The sequence below is a fragment of the Desmodus rotundus genome, chromosome 2 (genome assembly GCF_022682495.2).
Source record: "Desmodus rotundus isolate HL8 chromosome 2, HLdesRot8A.1, whole genome shotgun sequence".
NCBI lineage: Eukaryota > Metazoa > Chordata > Mammalia > Chiroptera > Phyllostomidae > Desmodus > Desmodus rotundus.
In genome coordinates, this window is record NC_071388.1 from 124,564,564 (window position 1) to 124,590,039 (window position 25,476).

The 25,476-nt window shown below is 37.3% G+C and overlaps 1 protein-coding gene across 4 annotated transcripts in view; it reads right to left on the minus strand.

Moving 5' to 3' along the window:
- The window catches only part of NCKAP5 (NCK associated protein 5), a 902,113-nt gene that overhangs the window by 480,899 nt on the left and 395,738 nt on the right, over positions 1–25,476 (minus strand). The gene's annotated exons all lie outside the window — the stretch shown is intronic.

Sequence of the window (25,476 nt, forward strand, 5' to 3'; positions counted from 1 at the left end):
AACCAGCAATAGACAGATTCTGTAGTCACTGGCTGCAAGTAGTGTTCACTGTTAGAGAGTTTTCAAGTTACTGTAATTCAACAACAATTGGCAAAGGGCCTACTTCACGTCAAACTAATCTCCATATTAGATAATTCTGAACATTAGACATATGTATAGAGTAAATGATCATTGAGTTATACGGACATTTTGTTTTTCTTTAATACTCCAGGAGCCTCTGTGATTTAATGTTGACAGGAAATGACATCTTTAAATGCTTTTCTATCATATATTCTCAGATGCTGAAATAAAATGTTAAGTCTAACCACTCATTAAAATCAAACAATGCAGAATGTAGAGTAAGAGCCTTTCAGTGTGTGGATAACAGATTATAACAGAAAAGGCCTGTCTCCAGCTACTAAAAGTTTTATATTTACTAAGTGCTAAATAGTTTTAACTTTCCTGCACAGCCAGTAATTAAGATCCTATTCGTAGTGTCTTCGTTGACTCAGAAGAGGAGGAATAAATTGGCACTCTAGAATTTGTAATAGCCCTTGGGTCAGACCTCTTTTACCAATAATTTAACTCTCGAGATTGAGCATTTAGTTCATATTTTAAAGACTTCAAAACTTCAAATGTCCTTTTGTCTGTTATTTATTGATTGTTGTTAAACTAAGGGTTTTTCACTCTGCAATCAATACATGTTTTTAAAGGAAATAAACCCAGGCATTGGCAAACAACTCTGCAGCACATTGAAGCGTTCCTGAGGGCAGGCAGCATGAAAAACTACGGCCCCCAAGTATTAAAAAAGAGCACATTGACACCAGTGCTTATTACAATTTTCCAGGTTCCTTAGAGCCGAATCATTCCACTGTAACAAGACTTTATTAAATTAGACAGCTATTGAATCGTAAGCTTTCTGAGAATAACAATTAATATGCCTCAGCCCTTTATTATTGTTCCAAATTGCAACCATATGTTCATGTTCGTTTTTACATCTTGTCTGGTGACAAAGTTATTAAAGAGCAATGGCTGGATGAAATGGGGATACAAAGTGTAAACCACACGATGACTTTGTGTTTCAGGAGACTACTGTCGCAGGACAATTTTATATGGCACTATTACGTTTTTCAAAAACGAAGTTGTTTTACTTTTAGACCCCTAATGCAAGGAATGTTTTTATGAGGGACTTTTATTTTCACACCCTAAGCTGTGAGTGCCCTGGCTCTTATAAACACTTACCTTTCAATTATTTGCTCATCATAATTTAATTTAATTTAATGATTTGCCTTATTTATCTCTTTATAAACTTCCAGTAGGAATCCATGGTGGGTGTGAGGCATGAGTACCCTTCCACAAGCATACACCAGGGGTAACTCTCTCCCTGAAACACTAATCCAATCAAACACCAAATTCCTAAAGCTGATGACCTAAATTTCCATCAATAAGTATTTAGTGGTCTGAGTAAAAGCTAAAGCAAGTTGAGAAGAGTAAAGCTAAACACTTCCAAATACAATATACAAAAACCAAGCCCTTTAAATGCACACACCAGAAATAAGTTATGGCATTTTCTCACCTTTGTATTTATTAGCAGCAAAGAATTCAAAGAACAAAAATTTTAAATCATTTGAAACTTGCATGTGTTCACCCATGACAAACAGCAATAAAGGCATTTATAATTTTTATTAGCACAGTTGATATTTCCTGCTAACAGAGATAGTTTTGCAATTCAATGAACCAACCTGAAGGTTTTTCAACAGATGCTTTCTTTTTCTTGTTCCCAGAGAGCAACCTCTATGCCTCGGCTCACAATTGCCACCGAGTGGACGGACAGTAGTCTGATTGTAGCCGTACAGCAAATGGCTGCTTCTGACTTAAGGGGAGTCCAATAAATCCCACCCACCAGCGGGTATGGGTACTAAATACCTACTCGACACATGTGCTCTTCTAGATGCTACAGATGAAATACATTCTGATGATGAGTGAGAAAGCCAATGCCCTATTATGGGCCCTTCACTACAGGTGCCAATCTTTTGTAGACCTCAATATACAAATTATTTTATTTATCCCTTTATAAACTCTAAGGGGAAAAATAACCTATTAATGTTGCTGTGACTGAGAACAAGGGCAACACCCAGCTTGGGAAAAGCTATCTTACTGGCAATAACTGTTTAATTATATGCACAACAAGTTCCCAAGCACATGAAGTTAGAGTCACTTCTAAAACCACCGATAGTGTTCAAGAGAGCGATAAATTGGTGGTAGAAGCCCTCCTACAGTCCTTCATGAAGACATGATAGTGGTGATATGTAAGTCGCAGTAGGACTGAAACAAGGGCCCGGCACGCACTCGATGAGAAATGCCTGTGTTCCCAGTTAGTAGGCTGCCTGTCCTCCCCCTGGCACACCCTGACCTTTAACACCGTGTAGAGCTTAGTGTCTATAATAGACACATTCTCTTCCCAAATGAAGAGAATCTGTACACAGATTTGATGAACCAATTCATTTAATGAAATATCTAATTTATTCAAATGAGTAATTCTAAGCCCTATTTACAGTAATCCTCAGCCTCTAGCATTATTTATTTTGAACTATAAAACATATCTTCTCTCTTGGAAGTGTAGGCACCAAAGGGAGGAACAGTAACTTTTAATGGGTGCAGTTAAAACTTGAAATTTTTTATCTGAAAAACCATAAAGCTTTTAAAAATGAATTTGCAAATGTAATTGAGCTCCTAATAGCTACTACTGATGGTAATTAAAGGAATCTCATTTCCCCAAATTAAACATAATGAAATGTTTTTCAAGATCAAATAAAACTAGAAAATGCCATCAGGGTGCTAGAATTTGCCTCTGAAAGTGGTGTTCTGGAGTTTGTAGAGAAGCCTCCGTTGGCAGCAAATGCCAGTGGCTTCCAGGGTTATGGTTAATGTGGAAGTCATTTCCACTGTATCTATCAACTTTTATTGACTGATCACCAAACTGAAAGGCAGAATATTGCAAGTCTTCGCATCGCAGTGCTAACGCAAATGTTACCGGCATCCTTTAAGCTCCTCCATTAGGCTCTTTAAAAGTTTGCTATTTAATTAAACATCAGCATGTCCTCAGTTCAACTTGTGTATTTCACACATTAAGGTTTAATTTTCACATTACTTTTGCCTTAAAGTAAAAACGGCATTTGAGGTTCATAGAGACTTTTCTGTTAACAGGAAGGAATGTGTTTTGCTCACAACCGACCACTGTGTCTCCCTATTTCTTGATGGGCTCTGAGACAAAAAAAAAGTTTCCCTCTTTACTTCAGCAGATTATCATCCTGCAAATAAAGACATTTTTCCTTATGTTTGATCAAAATACTTTGTGTCTTAATTTAGTTCTTTGTCTCATTTGGGCTTCTACAAATCTAAGAAACAATTAGTTTTCCAACTCTTCATAAAATGCTTCATTCCAGGAAAAAATAGTCTCCTATTAATAGACATCTTCACACTTATGTCTGGTATAAAATATGATATATTTGTGTGGATTGTCACGAGTTTTTTTATCATTTTTCCATTTTATTTGATATTTTCACATTCCCTTTAAAAATAATTATCAAAATCCAATGTAGAACTGTAACAAGTGTCAAGCTCAGGCAAAGAACCATTGCCTGACCTTACTAAAATCTCGTGCTCTAAGCTGCCTCCTGCTCTTCTACCCCTGTACTCCCTGCTGCCGTCCAACACCTCCTCTCTACCGAGAGACACTCGTTTGCTTGTTGAAACACGTATAACATGTGATTAACAGATAATGACTGATGGATTATTTCTGTCTAACTTTTGGTCAATAATGGCCTCAATTTTTCCTCCATCATTAGTTGCTTGACTATCTTGTCCATAGAAATGATTTGTTTTCTTAACCCTCATACATCACAGCACTTGCATTAGTTAATTAATTCATCGACAATTCAGTAATCGCTTACCTCGTGCCAGGCACTCAATAGGTGTCGCCAATTCAATTCAGAATTAAGACAAGGTTCCCGCCCGGAACACAATTAAAGTCTAGTCAGTAATACTCCTTTTAAGCAGGACCGTAATTTTAAATCATTTTACTTTGTGCTTCTTTTGTTCAAAGTCTCAAGTAACTGTTTTATGTCAACAATCCTTTCAAATTGATGGCTGAGCATTGGTAATATTCTGTCTGTTGACCTGGATGCTCATTCACAGGTCCCACTTGTGAAAATTTAGTGAGCTTTACCAACATGCACACTTTTATGTATGTACATTATATTTCAATGAAAAGTTTAAAAATAGGAGAAAATATAGTGACTTAGATACAACACTGAAAGCATGATCCATGAAGGCAAACATTATAATCTGAACTTCACCAAAACTAATAACATGTTCTGTGAAAGACACTGTTTAGAGAATGAAAAGACAAATCTTCACAAAATACATATCTGATAAAGGACTGGTAACCAAAATATTCAAAGAACTCTTAAAATTCAACAAAGAAAGAAAAAACAATCTAATTAAATAGATCTGAGCAGACCCCTCACCAAAGAAGATATACAGATGGCAAATAAGCATATGAAAAGATGCTCAGCATCATAGGTCATTAGGAAACAGGGAAGATTAAAAGAGCAATAAGATAATCCTGCATACCTTTTAGAATAGCTAAAATCCAAAGCACAAACAACACCAAATGATGGTGAGGATGTGAAACAACAGGAATTATCTTACGTTTCTGGTGAGAATGCAAAATGGTACAGCCCATTTGAAAGACACTTTGGCAGTGTCTCACAAAGCTAAACAGAGGCTTCCTGTGTTACCCAGCAATCATAATTGTGGGTAGTTATCCAAATCAGTTGAGAACATTTATCCACACAAAACTTGCACATGACCATTTATTGCATTCTTCTTCATAATTGCAAAAACTTGGAAGTAACAAAGATGACCTTCCATAAATGAATGAATAAACAGACTATAGTACATTCATATAATGATTTGCTATTTGGGATTAAAAGACATAAATTATCAGACCATGGAAAGACACAAAGGAACATTTAAATGCACATTACCAAATAAAAAGACCAGTCTTAAAAGGCTATAAACTATATGTTTAATTCCAACTATATAACATTCTGGGAGAGAAGAACTTATAGAGACATAGAAATAACAGTGGATACCGGGGCTCAGGGGTGGAGGGATGAATAACTAGGTGTCACATGGTGGATTTTTAGGGCAGTGAAACGGTGCACTCCATGATTCTGTAATGATAGATGTATTTGTCAACGCCCATAGAACTGCACGACATAAAGAGCAAGCTGGCATGAAAACAATGGACTTTAGTCAATAATAATATAGTAATATTGGTTCACCCCTGGTAACATATGTACCACACTAATGCAAGAGGTTAACAAAAAAAGCTGTGGAGTATGTATGGGAGGGGTAATATGAGAACAATATTTTTGCTCAATTTTTCTGTAAACTACAACTGCTCTAAAAATGTAAAGACTATTGATTTTTTAATAAGTTAAAAAATAAACTGGTTTGATAGCTTCAAAATATCAAACCTGCTTCATTAAAATCTAATCAGATTAATCTGGGCTCTTAAACCCTTACTGTCTCCCTCTACCTTCAGGATCCAGTTCAGACTCGTAAGCACACGACATAAAGCCTTGGTAATCTGGTGGTGTGAATTCCACCCCCTGTCCAGTCACTGCTTCCAGTGACTGCTCTGCTCCTGGCTCATCTCCATGTCTTCCCATTTTTGTTGTTTCTCTGGGTCCTGCAGTAGCTTCTCTTCCAATGAATTCATGTCCTTTTTTCTATTTGGCGAACTCCTACTCATTTTCTGAGGCCACTCCTCTATGAAGTTTTCTTTACCTCTCTTCTGGCTTTGAATCATCTGCTATTCTATTATATCATAACTTTATATTTCTATTTCATTTGCTAGACTATGAACAGCTTGAGGGCAAGGACCACGTTGCCATAGTTATTTTTTTACCTCTGGTGCTGAGAACTGGTGGAGAGTAGGTAGTCAATAAGATTTTACTAAATAGTCGATCAATGAATGGCATAAAAAAGCTCTTCAATTATTATTATGGTTATTGTTGTTGCTGTTGTTGTTATTGTTATAGCCCTTGTGAGCTAAATGTATCACATTAAATGTTAACACAGTAATTTCTATGAGGGTCTGAAATAATGTGAGCTAGATATCTAACAGTCTGAGTAGGTGTGTAACTTACCATTGCCATCACCCCTAAAGGTCACAATGAAATCACTTGTCCATTAGACAGACACACTCTCTCAAAGACCAGATGTCTCAAGCAAGACTTTGATACATTCTGGACCACAGCCAATTCATGGCTGCCTTCTCTGATGGGCACCACAAGGACAAATAGATAGCCTGTGTGTTGTGAATTAGGGAGAGATGCACATGTCTTCTAAGCCAGACATGTAGAGTTAGAAACAGTGTTCTGTTAAGGAAAGTAAGGATTCTGACTTAAGACAAAAAGCAAGTTCAGCTCACCAGTGAGAGATCAAGATAAAATGTGACTCTAGAAGAAAAATCAAGGAGCATTCCCAATACATAAACATGTGTATGAGGTTTAGAATCTACATTTGACCTACTTTTCTTTCTTCTTAAAGTTCCTGCTTTGGAAATTCCAACCACTCTAAAATCAGAACCATTACTGTGTTTTCGGACTATAAGATGCACCAGATCATAAGACTTCCTGCAGTGGCGACCTGCTCCTGCCTCCTGTGACCCTGCTCCACCGCCAGCTCCCCGCCACAGCAAGCCAGGTAAGCTACATTCTGACTATAAGATGCACCCCCATTTTCCTCCCAAATTTGGCAGTGGGGGAAGTGCATCTCATAGTCTGAGAAAATACGGTACTTATCTGTGAGGGACTTCTGAGATTGCAGGTCCCTTAATGCAAGGGCAGGATATTTTCCACTTGCTGTTCCTGATTTATTTTCTACCCTTTTTGCACACTGATCTCCACCCTGGGAGGCTAATCTATCTGGCCTTCATTAATGGGTTTTGTGCTCTCTGAATTCCTGTCAGGTCTGGCCCACAAGGAGTCCTAGCAAGAGACCAGAGGAAGAAAGCTGGGAGGGAGGTGTATTTATTTACCTAACTCAGTAGTTTGTGTTTTGATTGCATCAGAATCACACAGAGGAGAACTTACCAACATGCAGGTTACTGTGTCTCGCTCCTAGCATTTCTGATTCAGGAGGGCTGGAGTGGGGGTCTGAGAATGTGCCTTTCTTACAGTTCCAGGTGATGCTGATGCTGCTGGTCAGAGCACCGCTGTGAGGACCACTTTCACAGTTCTTTCCCTGAGAGGTTACTTCTGAGCTACTGAAGTTCTTCCACCAAAAGTCACTGTTCCTCTCGAAGTGATGTACTCTTGTAGGACTGTGATAATTAATTTTATATGTTATTTTGGCTAGGACATAGTACCCAGATATTTAGTCTAACATTATTCTACATGTTGCTGCGAAGGTATTTTTTAGATGAGATTAACATTTAAATCAGTAGACTTTCAGTAAAGCAGTTTACCTTCCATAATGTGGGTGGACCTCATCCAATCAGTTGAAGGCCTTAACAGAAAAAGACTGACCTTCAGAAGAAAATGTAATTCTGCCAGAAGACCACCTTTGGACTTGAACTGCAACTATTCCCTGGGTCTCTAGCACACCTGCAGGTTTTGGATTTACTCATCCGCTACAATCATGTGAATCAATTCCTTAAAATAAATCAATAGATACATACATACATACATACATACATAGACAGACATACACATATACTTCCTGTTAGCTCTAGGTCTCTGGACAACCCTGAATAATAGTACAAAAGGACTTAGTCCACTCCAGGTCCCCTACATGGGCACCTGTTTCCAATATGTCTCTTCAGATAGGCTGATAACACTTTGACCTAAGGGTCTACCAAATGGTGTTTTACATTCTTATATCCATCAAACCTCAAGAATAGTTATTGTCATAGTGCAATAATGTCATTCAACTCATCTTTCTTCAATGTGTATATCCATTGCCTATGGAAAGTATGCCTCTAACAAACCAGTACTTACTGTGCTCCTACTTTGGGACAATAATAACACAAAGGGTAAAGGGCTCCCGTCTGCACAGGTTTACGGATTTCAAAAGTAGGGCTAGTTTTATTGAGCACTTGTTGTAAAAAGAGCAACTGTACTGTGTGCTTTCATTTATGGTTTTCACACTTTTGTTTGGGAATATTTTACAGTTGTTGTTTTAATGAGTTTTTTCAAAAAGGTACCCCAGAGACTATAACCCAGAAGATATGGATGTGGCTCAGGAATCTCATATGAATGAGCACTTGAGGTGTTAAATGCTGATGGTTTTATACTTGGCTCTCACTTTGAGCAATACCAGGATAGTGTGTATAAAAGAGGAAAATTCATAGAAGACAAATAAAGACCTCATGTTATTGATGGAGCAGTTATAAATAACACTACTAAAAATGTCCTATTAATGAAAACGCCTATTCAATTAATTTTGATTTTTAAAAAAAGATCCATGTAATCCAATGAATTAAAGTAGTTTCAACTGATAAATGATTCAGTTACATGGGGGGTTTACTTTACAAATCCCCCAGGTAACTTAAGGTATACTAGGCAATTTTTTAACTCACTGAGGGGCAGTAATATGGTTGCTATATGACATAAAACATTTTATACAATTCAATTAAAGGGTGGATATGCTTCTAAAGGAAGGAGGGAGCCAGAGAGATGAGTATTGCTTTCTCTGTATAAAGCTAGGCAGAAATCATACAATTATCCTTTAGGAAATTTTAAATATTCCATCTCTCTGTTTGCTCTTGGTTAGGGAGGTTTTCATTGAAACCTATTTGAGGCAAGCGCTAAGTATATTTACTATCATTGTATTCTTTCATCTCAGATATTGCATGCAGCTATAGAAACAGGTAATGTGGACAAATACGAATAAAACAAACTGCTGCCTGCAGATAAGTTTTTCTGGGCTGTAAGGAAAATCCAAGATGACTACAAATTTCCCCCCACTTAATTTTAATAATATGGATACCAACACATACTTCAATCTTCAGAATAGAAGTTTCACCTTTTGAACTCACTTTCAATTGTGAGTTAAGAAAATTCATTGTGCTATACCCATTCATTTGCTCACTTAAAAATATCATTGGCATTTTGTGCCAGACACATAAATTAGTGGTCACCTACTCTAACAGTCATATCCAGGTGTCCTATTCACATCTCAGAAGAATGGCACTGCTCTCATCTCCATTTCTGCAACACACTCAGAGTTACATAATTTATTACCTCATTTCTAAATGGGCTCCACCACTTGCCAATCTATATAGCTTCAATATTTTATGGTCTCAATCCACTTTGTATTCAATCAACAAAACAATATTCCCAAATATAATTTAGATCATTAGCCATTGGCTTAATAACACAAAATGGTGCCTTGCTGATTATCAATCATTTAATTAATCAAATAATAACTAAAGGTACAGAGAAACAGCTGCTCTAGACAGGGGTGATAGAAGTAAAGGGAAGAAGAAATAAAGAACAAATATAACTCATGACTTTGGCTGTTAAAACTATGCAAGAGTGGCCAACCCAGTCAAGCCAACCCAGACTTCTGACATACAGATCCTACAGAAAATATCCATGTCTTGCTTTCAGCTGCTTTATGGAATTTGTTATGGCATCAATAGGAAACTATTACCAGGCCCTGTGAGTGATCTCCATGGAGTGGAGCACTGCTCTCTAAAGCAACACATTCCAAAATTAAGTAGAAGATGCAGAGTCTGGTGAGAACCACTGACATGGTTCTGTTAGTTTTGAAAGGAAGCAGAGAAAAAAAGTAAATGAGGCTTATAGAATTCGCAGAAAACTTTACCTAGGAAATAGCATTTAAATGAATTTAATAAAGAAAACACTAGATAAAGAAAAAGTAAGAATTTTTAAAAAGTGAAACAACCTGGCAGGGGCAGCAACAGCAAATTGAGAAGATTGTGAAAAAACAGCACAATTGGAGCGGCAAACATTGTTGGTTAGCACGGAGAGGAAGGCTTATGAACTGAACAGTGGTTTGAGACTTGTTCTTAGGGGTCCCTGTAGGCCAAAGTGGGAGTGGGGAGCAAAGGGAAAGGAAGCTGCTCAAGCCTGTGATGGGGTACCAGAACCCCTCTGCCATCCCTTCTTCAGTCACAGCATCCCCACATTGATGGGCTTTACCGATTACATTTCTGGAAAGGACTGCTTGTAAACAAAGATTCCGTGGCTGCTGCATTAGTTTGCCGGGGCTTCCATAACAAGGGACCACAAAACACAAGACTTAGAACAACATAAATTTATTCTCTCACAGTTCTGGAGGCCGGAGCCTGAAATTCAAGGGTCAGCAGGGCTGCACGCCCTCTGAAAGCACCAAGAAAGCATCTGTTGCAGGCCCCTCTCCCACTTTCTGCTAGTCCTTTAGCATGTGATGGTATAACTCCAGTCTTCAAATGTCATTCTCCCCTGTCATAAGGACTCTAGTCATTGGGTGAGGGGTTCACCCTGTTGCATTAGGAATTTACCTTAACTAATTATACTTCAGTGACTCTATTTTCAAATAAAGTCGCATTTTGAGGTATAAGGGGTTAGGACTTCAATATATGAATTTGGTGGGGGGAATAATTCAAGCCATTACAACAGCTAAAATAAGGCTTGAAAATTATATGTATCAAATAACAACTCTGACCAGCAGCACTAAAAGCCCATTAACATACCTCCACCAATAACGTACCAACACCAATAACATACCTTCTCATGTGTCCAAACTGGACCTTTTAAACATGCAGGTTACTCATCTTTTTTCCTACTGACTGCCCCTTCCCTCTCTTAGAACTTCCTACCCATTATCAAGGCTCAGTCCCAGAGTTTTCTCCATTAGGAAAAAGTCATATGATAATCAATTTCTAGGAAGGCTATTCTGCTTCACATATTATATTAGTAATGAGCTGTCTTATGTTTGTTGATAAATTGCTTCACAACCACTGCATCGACATCCTCTGAGATTGCAGCCAAGACCCACAACTCATCTAATTGTCTTGAACCTAAAACCAAGTTCTATGCTCAGCGTTTACCCTATATGTGCTCACGGAAAATTAGTCCCTCTAAAAAGATATTCAAACACTACACAGCTAATAGTGGATTCAAAGCTAAATTTAGACTTTGTCCCATAGAAATACCCCTTTAGACCCATTTTTAATTCAAGCTTATGGGTCCCTCATGTATCAACCACTTTGATGGGTAAATACTACATGTACCTCTGCTGTTGATGCTGAGATTCAGCCTTCCAACCAAAACTGAAAAAGCACCACCTGGCGTCCCCATGTCAGCACACTACTGAGCAAAGCACTGTGGTCTCTCTGGCGGCCAGCATGTACCTCAGCTGAAAATTTAAAGACAACCCATTTTAAAAAGTAAGGCTTAGAAACTCTCAAGTGAAAGTCACCTTTTGAAAAGTAATTTCACCCTCAAGCTCAAGCTTGTCTGAGGAAGATTCATGTAACTTTTTTTTATGCCCACAGGATATGAGGTACTTGGAACCCCAGAACTATACCCAAAGACATCTCCTATAAGAACCAAGGTCTACAGCCAGGCTGAAAACTTCAGAGTTGTCTTAATTTTTGGAAAACCTTCAAAATATAGGTGCAGGCTCAAGAGGCTTCACGTGATTCTTTCCTTCCCGGATTTGGACCTTTTTGTTCTTATTGTGTCCTCTTGCAGAGTTTATGCACGGAACCTACAGTCTGGCACGCACCACTTTCAAAAGCATGTTTCTCACAGTCATCCACTAGCCTCCTCAGAAAGGGTGCTCTACATAAATAGGCAAATGGCCAAGGAGGAACATTTTTTGAAGTTTTAGATAATTTCTGTCAAGCCAAGGAGTAGTGCTAGCCGAGTATTTTTATTTTTTTTGTAAGACGTCATTTAATTACTGCATTTAAAATTTACATAAAACACTGTGCTAGAAATTATCTTCATGGGAAAACATTTTGAATTTAAAAATGTACTGTGCCCACATTTACTAGAGTTATAGCATCTTAAGTTGAAAAGGGCTTGTTCTATGGAAAGTAGAAATACACATACAATACTTGAAGCTGCAGCATTATATTTATTTTGGAAAGCAGAGTAGAACACTCATTTATTGCTGTAAGTAAGAGAGTTACTGTGAGAGGGAAAAAGTCAAAGTGATCTATAGGAGCCCTAAATTCTTTTTTGAACACCTTTGGGACCATGGCCTATTACTCTGATCAACCTCCACACACTGGATGCCTCATTTTTACTCTTAAGGAAACATTGAATGGACTTACTTAATGCAATACTTTTTTTAAATGTAATAAATATTCCATTCAAGTCTTTATGTCTTTACAACAAATAGTCCTTTAAAAGACAGGCCAGGAAATTGAGAGCTTTCAAAGCACTTGTGACTCCTCTTAAATTACTTTCTGCAGTTAAAATAACAGTTTGTAAACCGAGCACTTTCCAGGCATAGGATCCCCCAAACAGCCATATGTTGTTGTTTCCCATGTAAGAAAATGCATTCTTGGGAAGGTTCAGGGACATAAAGATGGCACTAGAGGACGAGGGTAATATTTTCACTTTTAGAAAAGGTGATGTATAAAAGGAAACTGTCCAAGGAAACTCTCATATTATGCTACATCTCAACAGAGGCAAAAATTGTTCTAAAATGCTCTACTTTTATATGTTTAAAAAACATGGAAGCTTAAGCTTAGGGATAAAAGGGCTTTCACTCCAGATGACAACATCCCAGCATTTCAGTTTTTCTGTTTCTGCCCATTGCGATTGGTCCCAAAGGCCCCACACACCCGTACACACTGGTATCCTCAGATCACAGTTGTTTCTCCCACTTTAACTTGATCACCGCCATTGGTAGAGGTAGGAGGGCACTGAGCCCAGGTCCTCGCTTAGTAGTGCTTACATCATTGGCTGACATCACTGGAATCAGACTTCTTGGGTTCCAGAGCTTCAACAGGCAGTAACAGAGGCCCACAGAAAATGGCCACAGATATTCAAGTTGCAACAAATTATCAGACATCATGCAAAACCTTATTACTAAATTTTTTAACCAGTGGTACTTGTAGGTCAACACTAAATCAGGCTAGCTTTATACTTTTGCTGTGGCAAAACTTCATAATAAAAATCCATTGGCACTGAACTCTGAAGTGCACAGTTCTTGCCTGAGAAGTTTTATAATTCAGAGATGCAAAGATGAATTTTTAGCTATGTGTTCTTGAAGAGGTTTGGTTAAGAATAAAGTTTAATTTTGCTGTTGATCCACACAACATTGAAGAAAGAAATTAAGGAAAACACACACAAATGGAAGCATGTACCATGCTCATGGATTGGAAGAATTAACATCATCAAAATGGCCATACCACCCTAAGCGATTTATAGATTCAATGCAATCCCTATTAGAGTACCCATGACATATTTCACAGATATAGAACAAACATTTCAGAAATTTATATGGAACCATAAATGACCCCAAATAGCTGCAGCAATTTTGAGAAAGAAGAACAAAGCAGGAGAGATCACAATACCTGATATCAATCTGTATTACAAGGCCACTGTCATCAAAACAGCCTGGTACTGGCATAAAAACAGGCACATAGACCAATGGAACAGAACAGGGAGCCCAGAAATAAACCCAAGTCTTTACGGTCAATTAATATTTGACAAAGGAGGCAGGAGCATAAAATGGACCAAAAATAGCCTCTTCAACAAATGGAGGTGGGAGATCTGGACAGCTACATGCAAAAAAATGAAACTCGATAACCAACTTACACCATACACAAAAATAAATTCAAGGTGGATAAAATACTTAAATATAAGTTGTAACACCATAAAAGTCCTAGAGGAAATCATTGGCAGGAAAATCTCAGACATTCCATGCAGCAACATCCTCACAGACATGTCCCCAAAAGCAAGGGACATAAAGGAAAGAATAAACAAATGGGACCTCATCAAAATAAAAAGCTTCTGCATGGCTAAAGAAAACATCACCAAATTACAAAGAGAACCAACAGTATGGGAAAACATATTTGCCAATGATACCTTAGACAAGGGTCTGATCTCCAAAGTATAGAGAGAACTCACACGACACCACTCCAGGAAGACAAACAACCCAATTAAAAAATGGGCAAAGGACTTGAACAGACACTTCTCCAAGGAAGACATACAGAGGGCCCAGAGACATATGAACAGATGCTCAGCATCACTAGCCATCAGAGAGATGCAAATTAAAACCACAATTAGGTACCATCTCACATCAGTCAGAGTGGCCAACATAAACAAATCCACAAACAAATGTTGGAGAGGATGCGGAGAAAGGGGAACCCTAGTACATTGTTGGTGGGAATGCAGACTGGTGAGGCCACTGTAGAAAACAGTATGTAATTTCCTCAGAAAACTAAAAATGGAACTGCCCTTTGACCCAGCAATTCCGCTGCTGGGATTATACCCTAAGAGCCCTGAAACACCAATCCAAAAGAACCTATGCACCCTAATGTTCATAGCAGCACAATTTACAATAGCCAAGTACTGGAAGCAACCTAAGTGCCCATCAACAAATGAGTGGATCCAAAAACTATGGTACATTTACACAATGGAATTCTACATAGCAGAGAGAAAGGAGTTTATACCCTTTGCAACAGCATGGATGGAACTGGAGAGCATTATGCTAAGTGAGATAAGCCAGGCAGTGAGGGACAAATACCATATGATCTCACTTTTAACTGGAACATAATCAACAAAAGAAAAAAGCAAACAAAACAGAACCAGAGACATTGAAGTTAAGAACAATCTAACAATAACCAGAGGGGAGTGGGGAGGGGACAGTGGGGAGAGAGGATTACAGGAACTACTATAAAGAACACATGGACAAAACCAAGGGGGAGGGTGGAGGTGAGGGAGAGAGGTGGGTTTGACTGGGGTGTGGTGGAGGGATGGAGAAAAAAGGCAGACAACTGTAATTGAATAACAATAAAAAGTTAAAAATAATTTGCTGTTGTTGTTTATTTGTTTAAATATTTCCCACTTTCCCACTAGCTTCTATTCTCATTTCAAAGGGATTTTTATTGTCATTTCTCAGTTACCTTAACACCTTAACTTTTAGTTTCTGTCAAGTAGTAGCTGTATTAGATGAATTCCAATTCAAAGAACCCTGTAAAGTGTCTTAAGAAATCCTTTTCTTTTGTATCTAGACAGAAAAATTTAACTGTTTTGTAAGTTTGGATTCTCAAAACTTAGGTATCTTAAATAAGTTCATATCTCAAAGGAACAAAACGAGCATCAACTGAACACCTACCGTATTTTTGGACCATAAGATACACCTAGGTTTTAGAAGAGGAAAATAGGAAAAAAGATTTTGAACCAAAAAATGTGGTAAAATATTTAGTAACATAAATAACACCCCCCCAGCAAGCCAGGTAAGCTACATTCGGACTATAAAACGCACCCCCATTTTCCTCCCAAATTGGGGGTGTGCATTTTATAGTCTGAAAAACACGGTATTTGGTTCTGTGGGCACAGATCCATGCTATGGGAATGCAAATCTTAGAAAAGCTCCCCTGGAGGTAGGTAAATATTTTTCATGATGGATAATTAATGGCTTTCAACAATCCGCAGTGGCCTACCCACAAAAGCAACTAGGGTACAAAACAAAAAGTTCTTCCTCCAAACTGCTGCTTTGTTTCCACTTTGAAATATAGCTCAGGAGTGCAGGAGGAGGAAGGGCACTACAAAGTAAAATCTTGGGCTCTGGAGCAAAAGCTGGGTTTGAATCCAGGTTTAGCCTTTTTCTAGGTGTGAGATTTGGCGATGTTCATTTATTTCATTTTCCTTGTCTTTGCTAAATTCAATAAAATAATAACAGGGCACTAGGCAAATTAAATTCATGATTATGTATTCCTATCATTGCACCTTATAACACAAACGTGTAAACCACAGAGTAGAGGTGTTGGTGATTGGGCAAGACTCCACTCCTCATCTTGTCTATTTCCATTCCTACTGCAAATCAAGTACACATTCCTGCAGGTCTCCAATGTGGCTTACTGACTCCCATCCTATTTAAATGACCACACTCAGGTCTGGCTTGCCCAGGTTTCTAAACCTCCGCCCACTATTCTCCTGGGAATCCCCTCTTTTAGTGGATTGGCCCTAATTAAAGCTTAAAGAATGTGGATTGGTTTGTCAGGATAGCCCTTAACATTGGAAATGAAATAATTTGTTTTAGAAGACAATTATGGGAAAACTGAACAATAATAAGTTGTGTTTGGAAGCCTGAAGACATTCCCTTTCTGGGACATAATATGTCTCTATGAACCTGCCAGAACGTGTGGTGTTCACAGGTATGATGAGAGACTTGGTAATAGTAAATGTTGGCAAAGACATAGAAGAGTAGTTCTCAAAAGAGGCTGGTGTTGCCTCCCCTCCTTTAGGGGACATTTGATCATATCTGGAGACACGTTTGGTTGTCACACCGTGGGGAGGGTGTGACGGGCATCTGGTAGGTAGAGGTTAGGAGTGGCGCTAAACATTCTACCTTCTCCAGACAGCATGACCCCAGCTCCCACAGAGGATTATCTGACCCAAAATGTCAGAATGAAGAGTGATAAACTGATTTAGCAGAAGAACAGTAACTCTCATACACTGCTGGTGGGACTGAAAACTGTATGAGCCCCTTGGAAAACAATCTGCACTATATGACAGCACTCAAGATGTCCATAGCCTGTGACCCAGAGATTCTACTAGTGAGTGCCTTCAGGAAACCCTCACAAGAGTCATGTTGAGTATTGTTTGTAGGAGCAGCCCAAATTTCTATCAGTAGTACAAAAGATAAAATGTGATTTACCCATGCATTGTATATAGCAGTGACCACAAATGAACTATAACTGCATGCCTTGGGGGGAGGGGAGGGCGGAGAGAGAAAGAGAGAGAGAACACTGAATTGACTCTCATCAGAAAAGAACTGCAGGGAAAAAGAGCTGGGGAGACAATGGACAGGAGCCCAGGACTGCCAGCAAAGAGAAACACTCGGTTCTGTTGTGTCTAAGCTTGAAGTTGTAAAACAAAAATGCTCCTCTGGTGTCACCAAGATCCAGAGGTCATGCCTTCAAGACCACCTGCCTTCCCTGGCACCAAATTCCATTCACCCCAGTCACCTTGGGATTATTAATCAGCTCTTTAGCTACCTTGGTGCCTGAAGAGACACAGCCATGGTGGGAATCCTAAGTCTTTTGTTTTCATGAAAGGATGATTTTTCATTACAAAAATTACTAAACTGGACTATGATTTAGTCATTGTTGTTTCAGATCAGTTTATATCAAAAATTGTATTATTTTTTGTTAATTACATGTCAACAAATATTCGAGTGCCTCCTCTGTGGCGGGCGCTGTGTTCAGTGCTGTACAAACAGTAGGAATGAAGCAGATGTGGGCTCTGTGCTGCGGGGGTGTCAGACAAGCGGAGGAACGTGCTCTCGCAGTACCCAATGGGGCACTACGGCGAGAGCAACGGGGTGGGTGCAACAGGGAGAGTCGCTCTGAGGAGGCAACATCTACACTGAGAGTACAAGGATGAAGAAGAGCAGGTCATGTAAAGAACTGGGAGAGGAACACTGCATGGATAATAAACTCCGAAATTTGAGAAGACAATAAAACCTTTATTTTAAAAAGTCTACTTTAATGTAGTATAGCCATTTTACCTGGTTCACACTTTACAGAGATGTAGTCATAATATATATATACAATTTTGTATCTTGTTTAACATTATATTATGAATAATTTTTTTTTCATGTTACCACATAGTCTTCACAAACATTTAAATGGCTACATGATATTCCATAGGTTGGCTATACAATAGTCACCTCTTACCTGTGGGGGTATTCGAAGATCCCCAATGGATACCTGACATCACAGATAGTGCCAAACCCTACACATTCTGTTTTTTCCTATATGTATGGACTTGTGATAAAGTTTAATTTATAAATTAAGCACAGTAAGAGACTAACAACAATAAATAATAATAAAATATAACAATATACTGTAATAAAAGCTATGTGAATGTGGTCTCTTTTGCTTTCTTTCAAAATATCTATTGTAGTGTACTCACCATCCTGCCTGTGATGATGCGAGATGATAAAGCGCCTACGTGAGGAGATGAAGTGAGGTGAACGAGACGTTCACCTGCCCTGAACACAGGCAATGCAGTACCTCGACAGTTGATCTGATAACCTAGACACCACCAAGTGACTAATGGGCAGGTGGAGTACATAGGCAGATGTGCAAGACAAAGGGATGATTCACATCCCAGGCAAGAAAGAGCGGGATGGCACAAGATTTCATCATGCTAGTCAGAACACAACACCATTGAACATTTATAAATTGTTTATTTCTAGAGTTTTCCATTTAATATTTCTGGACCACAACTGACTACAGGCAACTGAAACTGGAAAGCAGAACTGTGGATAAGGGGGGACTACTGCACCATGTTGTACTGAATCCCTGTCATGGTTTTCAGTCACTGATACCACTTATAATTTTTGCCCTTTTGAATAGTGCTAAAGGGAAGGTCTTTTTTTACTTAATTTTCCTTATGTCTTTTGTTTTATTGCCGGAGGCTACTCCCTCCAACCCCATCTTAAATTTAAACACACATTATGCACAATAGGATAATGAAGAATGTTTAAGCACTACTGATTCATCCTAATCACTTTTATATTTAAAATCTGTTTCTTTTTTAATTTTTTATTTATTTTTTAAAAAAATATATTTTTATTGTTGTTCAATTACAGTTGTCTGCATTTTTCCCCACCCCTCCATTCCACCCCAGCCAAACCCACCTCCCCCCCACCCCCCTCCACACTCCCCTTTGGTTTTGCCCATGTGTCCTTTATAGTAGTTCCTGTAAACCCTCTCCCCACTATCCCCTCCCCACTCCCCTCTAGCTATTGTTAGATAGCTCTTAACTTCAATGTCTCTGGTTATATTTTGTTTGCTATAAAATCTGTAAGTTTTAAGAATAGCTCTTATTATCCAAGCCATAAAATGTCTTTCATTTCAGCATAGTCTTGAATCTCTTCAAAATTCATCATATATGTAAACAGCTGAACAACAGCTAACAAAAAGACTTCAAAACTTGAAATCTGGTTTGAGGAGGTTGACATTTCTCCAGCTTATAGTTTAAAATATCTTTTTTCCTTTCTGTAGTCTCTGGCAGTCAACCATACATATTTCACCTTTGAGATGGTTTATGATCACCATGCCATATTATATATGACAAGATTACCTGGACTGTCTCTGAATGAAGTACCACTAACCTGAATTATGAGCAAATACAAAATTTTAGCTCAAATGCTTTGCTGTAGCCCTAGTACCTTTTGGATATTGAAGTAAACAGATTGTGGTCAGTAAAGAAATCCCCCCAAACTCTGGCCTCTCTCAGACATCCACTTACAGAAACGCAATAGAGCTGTGTGAAAACATTCAAAATTTTTCGTATTGATAAAAATTTTGACTTATAATACTTAGTACTGGGATTACAGGTGGTAACCTGAAAAAAATTGTCACATAACCTGATAGACTCATTAACCAAAATATCACTGAGGTGGTTAAAAGCAGTGCAATGATTTACCTATCATTGAATGATCTAAGGTAAATCATTAGAATTAATCATATTTTTGTCATTCTTAAGAACAATCCCTGTATGGATCGTATCTAGGCTACTTCATGGCTTATGTTGCATAGTTCTTTAAGGTTCATAAATCATATTTATATATTGACCCTTCCCTGATGGGTAAGTAGGACAAAAAGCATTATTATTTTATAGATGAGAAAATACTTGTTTAGAAGTTAAGGGATCTGCTTGAAGTAGTATATGCTGAAGGGAGGTAATGAACTGTGGTTTCCTAATTCCAAATCAACTGTTCTGCACCTTGATACCCAGGATCAAAACACACTGAAAAGGGATTAGCTGCTAGTTCCACTTTTGGCATCAACTAGCCATGTTACCTTGTGTAAGTCCAGTAATTTTTGGCCTCAATTTCTTTATTTGTAAAATAACATTGGCTCTCATGACCTCTACAAGTTGAAAATTCTATTTTTAATTTTTTTTAAATTATGAATTATTTGATTTATTTAAACTTTTAAAAAATCACCCATTTCTTCCAACAAGAGGAGCTTGCTACCTACTTTCTTCTAGGAGTTTTGTGGTTTCAGGTATTACATTCAAGTTTCTAATCCATTTTAAGATAACTTTTGTGTATGGTGTAAAATAGTGCTCAAGTTTAATTCTTTAGCATGTGGCTGTCCAATTTTCTCAACACCATTTATTGAAAAGACTCTCCTTTTCCCATTGTATATTCTTGGCTCCCTTCTTATAAATTACTTGACTACATACACATGGGTTTATTTCTGGAATCTCTACTCTAGTCTATTAATCTATGTATCAGTTTGTATGCCAATACTATACTGTTTTGATCACTGTAGTTTTGTAATATAGTTTGAAATCAGGGGTCATGATGATTCCAGCTTTGTTCTTCTTTCTCAAGATGGCTTTGGCTATTCAAAGTCTTTTGTGGTTCCATATAAATTTTAAGATTGTTCTAGTTCTGTGAAGAATGCCATTAAAATTTTGACAGGGATTGCATTGAATCTGTAGATTTCTTTTGGTAGTATGGAAGTTTCAACAATGTGACTTCTTTCAATTTGTGAGCACAAAATGTCTTTCCATTTATTTGTGTCTTTTTCAGTTTCCTTCATTAATGTCTTGTAATTTTCAACATACAGGTCTTTCCATTTCTTGGTTAAATATATTCTTAGGTATTTTGTCCTTTTTGATGTATCTTTAAATAGGGATGTTTTCTTAATTTCTCTTTCTGACATTTCATTATTAGTATATAGAAACAACAGATATTAGTGTATTGGTTTGCATCTTGCAACTTTACCCAACTCATTTATTAGTTTTAAGTTTTTGGATGGAGTCTTTATGGTTTTTCTACATATATTATTGTGCGATCTGCAAAAAGTGATAGTTTTACTTATTCCCTTCCCATTTAGATAGCCTTTTTTCTTGCCTAATTGCTCTGGGTAAGACTTCCAATATGATGTGGAATAAAAGTGATGAGAATGGATATCCTTGTCTTGTGACTGATCATAGAGAAAAAGATTTCAGCTTTGCAACAATGAATATGATATTAGCTGTAGGCTTGTTAAATATGATTTTTATTATGTTTAGATACATTCTTTCTATATCATCTTTGTTGACACTTTTATCATTGATGGATGTTGAATTTTGGCAAATGATTTTTCTACATCTATTGAAGTTGTAAAACAATATTACCCTTCATTTTGTTAATTTGGTGTATCACATTGATTGATTCATGGATGGTGAACCATCCTTGTATTCCTGGACTAAATTCCACTTGATCATGGTGTATGACCCTTTAATGTATTGTTGAGTTCAGTTTGCTAATATTTTGTTCAGGATTTTGCCATCTATGTTCATCAGGGACACTAACCTTTGATTCTGTTTTCTTGTGGCATCCCAGTCTGGTTTTGGTATCACAGTAATGCAGGCTTCATAAAATAACTTTGGAAGCATTCCCTCTTCTATATTTTGGAAGACTTTGACAAGGATGTGTATTAATTCTTCTTTGAATGTTTGGTAGAATTCACCAATGAAGCTACCTGGTCCTGGACTTTTGTTTGTTGGAAGGCTTTTGATTACCAATTCAGTCTCCTTACTAATAATTAGTCTGTTCAGGTCTTCCATTTCATCATAATTCAGTCTTGGTAGGTTGTATGTTTCTAAGAGTTTTTCCATTTCTTCTATGTTGTCCAATTTTTTGGCATATAATTGTTCACAGTCCCTTATGATCCTTTGTATTTCTGTGGTATCAGTTGTAAAGTCTCCCCTTTTATTTCTGACTTTATTTATTTGAGTCCTCTCTCTTTTTTTTTTCATCAGCCTAGCTAAATGCTTGTCAATTTTGTTTATCAACTCATGGAACCAGCCCTTGGTTTCATTGATCTTTTCTATTGTCGTGTAGTACTTTATTTCATTATTTCTGCTCTAATCTTTATTTCCTTTGTTCTACAACCTTTGGTCCTCATTTGTTCTTTTTCTAGTTATGCAAGGTGCAAAGTATATTGTCTATTTGAGATTCTTCTTGTTTCTGGGGGCAGGCATTTTGCTAGAAACTTCCCTCTTACACTGCTTTTGCTGCATCTCAGAAGTTTTGGTACATTGTATTTCTATTTTCATTTGACTTGAGATATTTTTTGATTTTTTATTTGACACACTGGTTGTTTAGTAGCATGTAGTTTAATCTCCACATATTTGTAAGTTTTCCAGTTTATTTGATATAATTAATTTCTAGGTTCATACCATTGTGGTAGGAAAGGTTACTTGATATGACTTCAGTCCTCTTAAATGTATTGACTTATTTTGTGGCCTAATATATGATCTATCTTAGAAAATATTCTATGGACATTTGAGAATAATATGCATTCTGTTGCATTTGGATAAAATTGTTTGTAAATATCTGGCAAGTCCATGTGTGCTAGTGTGTCATTTAAGGCCGACATAATATAGAATGTTATACCCCATAATAATGGAGTATTAAAATCCCCTAGTATTTATCACTGTCTCCTTCTCCCATTATGGCTATTAATACTTGCTTTATATATTTAGGTTCTCCTAAATTGGGTGTGTAACTATTTACAAATATTAAATCCTCTAGTTGGACTGATGACCTTATTTATCATGTAGTGCACTTCCTTTGTCTCTTATTATAGGATTTGTTTTAAAGTTTAGTTTGTCTGATATAAATATAGCTACTCCAGCTCTCCTTTGGTTTCCATTTGCATGGAATAACTTTTTCCAACTCTTCATTTTCAGTCTGTGTATGTCTTTACATCTATAGTACGTTTTTCATAAGCAGCATATAAATGGGTCCTGTTTTTTAACCCATTCAGCCACTCCATGCCTTCTGATTGGAAGGAAATATTAGTCCATTTTTATTTAAAGTAATTATTGTAGGTATGCATTTTTTCTCATTTTGTTAATTTTTTCTTAGCTTTTTTTGTAGTTCTTTCTTCTCTTTCTCTATTTCTTTATGGTTTGGCAACTTTCTTTAGTTGTATGCTTATATAGCTTTCTCTTTATCTTTGTATATTTATTATAGATTATTGCTTTGTGGTTACCATTAGGGTTACATATAACAACTTATATAAATAACATTCTATTTTTAAGTTGATAACAACTTAAGTTTTATCTCATTCTATATGTCAATACTTTTACTTACCCTGAAACTTGTATGTTTTCAATCTCACATTTTACATCTTTTTACCTTATGTCTCCCTTAACTAATTATTGTAATCATAGTTACTTTTACTACTTTCATCTTTTAACCTTCATGCTAACTTTATATATGATTAATCCACTCCTTTTAGTATATGTTTACATTTTCAGTGAGGTTTATTCTTTCATGTGCTCTTGCCACTAATTAGTACCCTTTCTTTTCAGCTTAAAGAAATTTCTTTAACATTTATTGTAAGGCCAGTTTAGTGTTGATAAACTCCTCTAGCTTTTACTTATCTGGAAATGTTTTATGACTCCTTCAATTCTAAATAATAACTTAGCCAAATAGAGTATTCTTGGTTGAAAGTTGTTTTTTTTTTTTTTTTTCCAAACCCTTTGAATATATTCTGTCACACCCTTCTGGCCTGCAAAATTTTTGCTAAAATATCTGCTGATAATCTTATACAGGTTTCCTTGTATGTAACAAGTTGTTTTTCTCTTGCTGCTTTCAAGATTTTCTTGTTTGTAACTACTGACATTTTAATTACAATGTGTCTTGGTTTAGGTCTCTTTGGGTTTCTCATCTTTGTAATCTCTGGGCTTCCTGGATCTGGATATCTGTTTCTTTCCTCAGGTTAGAGAGGTTTTCAGTCAATATTTCTGAAAATAAGATTTCTGTCTTCTTTCCTCTGTCTTCTCCTTCTGGGTGCTCCATAATGTGCATGTTAGTCCAGTTATGTTCTCTCCAAAGTCCTTTAAACTCCCTTGTCATTTTTTCATCATTTTTTTTTCTTTTCATTGCTTCAATTGGGTGATTTCCACTGCCTTGTCCTCAAGTTGACCGATCTTTCCTTCTGCTTCATGTAGTTTCCTGTTGAACCCTTGCTAATGTACTTTCCAGTTCAGTTGTATTCTTCAACATCGTGACTTCAGTTAGGTATTTTCTTATATATTTCACATTTTTGTTGAAGTTCTCATTTTGTTATCAAGTCTTCACCCCAGTTCAGTGAGCATGTTTATGGTCATTACTTTGAACTCTTTAGGAGGTAAATTACTTACCACTGTTTCATTAAGGTTTTTTACTGAGGGTTTTATCTTTTATTTTATTAAAACAATCTTCCTTTGTTTCTTAATTTTGTTTGACTTTGTTTATTTTCTATGCAGTAGAAATAAGCATAAAATAAGCTTAAAATAAGCTTATGTAAGGGGCTTACATAAAATAAGCACCTCTCACAGTCTTTGCCATGTTTAAGAGATGAACCTTGTTGTCTACTATATTTTGCCATGTATAGTGTATACTTTATTTTGCCATGTATAAGACATTTTTGTGTGCATTATACATGGGGTTATTATACCCATTATTATACTCATGTTATACAATCATTGTACCTATGTAAAATGTACATTCTTATGTTTCCATCAAAAATCTGGGGTAAAAAAAAGTATGCATTATACATGGCAAAATACAGTAACTCTGCCCCAGGTCTTGGTTGTCTCTCAAACTTTTGTGTTTTTCTAAGAAGCCTGTTATGTTTGCAGCAGCTCCTAGGAATTGAGGACCTGTCAGTGTTTCAAAGGGAAAGATCTCAGCACCTACATACAGAATGATTGGAAGAGCAGCTTTTAAAATTGTGCAAGTATATACAGTCTTGTGAGACTACAAACATAAGCTCCACTATCTACCAGAGCCAGGGGACCTGGAAGTGTCCCCTGGGTAGCTGTCACAAAATCGGGGCTCTAGACAAGTATATCAGCTGTTTTGGGGGGAGATGCTGGTGAGTAGAACAAGGTAGAGGGTGAGTACCAAGATGGAGTCCACAGTGTAAGTTCTTTGAGAGCAGATCTTTAGGCTTCTATATGTGTGTCAAACCTGAAGCCTGCTCCTCAGGCCAAAGTTCCAGGACAAAAAAGCCTCCTTTACAAAAAGACTGGGGGATGTGCCTCAGTATTCTGTCTATGAACTGCCCTGGGGGTGGCAACTTGCCAAGAACCATCTGTCTAATTGCCAGAGTCCTCTAAGAGCCAGGAATGCAATCCCCCTTGATCACCAGAGCCAGGCTATCAAGGGGTATTCCCTGGGTGGCAGCCATAAAACCCAGGATACCAGACATAAAATCCT